Source organism: Cyprinodon variegatus, unplaced genomic scaffold (assembly GCF_000732505.1).
Source record: "Cyprinodon variegatus isolate N-32 unplaced genomic scaffold, C_variegatus-1.0 Scaffold376, whole genome shotgun sequence".
Lineage (NCBI taxonomy): Eukaryota > Metazoa > Chordata > Actinopteri > Cyprinodontiformes > Cyprinodontidae > Cyprinodon > Cyprinodon variegatus.
This window is the reverse complement of record NW_015150829.1, coordinates 676,585-678,541: the sequence shown is the minus strand read 5'-3', so window position 1 is coordinate 678,541 and position 1,957 is coordinate 676,585.

The following is a 1,957-nucleotide window of genomic DNA, read 5'->3' as shown; positions in this document are numbered from 1 at the left end:
AGGTCAGAGGGTTCATCCAGAGTTTCTAATTGGGGTTTAATGGTGTCTTGCATCGTTTATCTTGGAAAAAATAATGTATTTTTCTTTTTTAGGACAAAGTATACTGGTATGTGTTTAGATTAGCAGACAAAACTTGAGGTTTCTGGTTTTTATTAGTTTTATTAAAATAGTAAACAAACAAAAAAGCTTATGTTAGACATATTTACGTGTTATGCATGGACACATGGATATATCAATTTCTGAATTTTAAAATTTTTCGTGGTTTAAGGTGATTCTGTTGCACTTGGCTTTACATTAAACAAAATGTTTCATTTTTTTCTTTGTTTAATCACCTATAAATCAGACATGGTGACATTTAAAATAGTGGTTCCACCTGAAAATATTCCCCAATGCCTTTCTGTTGCAAAAATACAAACAATTGGACCTCTACTTTAATTCACATATCTAATTTCAGGCGGAAATTGCATCTTATACCCTCTGTCAATTGAAAATGATAAAAATATGTAAAGAGAAAATTAATCACTGCATCATTTAATGCATTAAAAAGACACAACAGCCGAAACAAAAAATAAATAATTATCCATTTCTTATATCTATTATGCCCTGAACACCTTGGTCATAAAGCTGAACTGTTCTGTTTGTATGAGCGCTGGTCCAGACTAACGCTGTCTGCATTTAAGCTGCAGCTCCTTCCTTTATGAGTCCTGAGTGATTCAGCCCTGAGAAGCAGAGTGCTCTCTGAGAGCAGTCAGAGCCACTCAGAAAACAGGACGGGACGTTCCAGCATGGCCTCCAAGCTCCATCACCCAGCCCTTTTTATCTCAGCTCCACTAAGACGTTCTGCAAACCTTGAACTCCTAATAGACAACAAAGGTGTCTGAAAACCTCTAAGCAGCGCCGGTTTGGACAGAGAGAGTAAACACTCAGAAGGACGGTTAATCTACCGTCATTTTTACCTTGGGGGCCTGAAAGCCTGTCGGCCATTCCTTCTCATTTAATTTGATGTGAAACAAAAAACTATATAGACAGAAATGAAATGATGACACATCGAATCTGGCTCTCCATTTAAGAGGAGCTGGTTAAAATAAAGATGAAATTATTTTATTTAAACTAAGAAAAAGGATCTGAATGCTGTATAAACCTTTAAAGGAAAAGTCGGGTCAGCATAGAATAATCAATGGATCGATACCTATATCTAAAACTAATATGTTTGCTGTGAATTAATGAATTTAGTGACGTCACGGTGCGGTAAGCCTAGCGCCATTCTCCCCGCTTTACAAGCAAAATCAATGGGAACTATTAGACACATCTGCAACAATTATTGAAGATTTCCAGAGGACTTCTATGGAGTCAAAAATAGGTCAAAATGTTTGTAACCTTCTACATTTTAGTTGAAACAGAAAAAAAAAGAAGTAATGTGAAAATTTTCCCTAACAATGTAAGGTAAACTAAAAAAGCAAACATAAAATAATAATAATTGAATCTAAATTAAGTTCAGTATTTAACAACACTTTATTTTTTTTATTGCTTTTCTTTTTTGCAGTTTTAGATTTTATATAGTCAGATTCAATTCCATTACTTTAAGTTTCTTTTTTTGTTTGTTTCAAATTCCTTTTTTCATTTTCAGAATTTTTTTTTTACACTTTCAAATCAGTTTTTTTTTTTAACATTATGATTTTGACCCCAATCTGACGTCAGTGTGTGGAAGTATTTGTACTTGGTTACTTGCAACCTCTGCAAAGAAGGCCTTTATATACTGCATGCATCATTTAGGTAGTTAACATTGTGTTACTTCTTGAGCTCCTGGAGTTATTTACTGTCACAGGTAGGAGCTTCTAACCTGACTCCGCCAGATGTATTTGCTCCGTATATCCATCTGGAAACCTTCCGTTGCAGTAATTAATAATACTGATTGGCCTATGTTGGTGATAGACGGGCCAAATAAACCAATCAGATC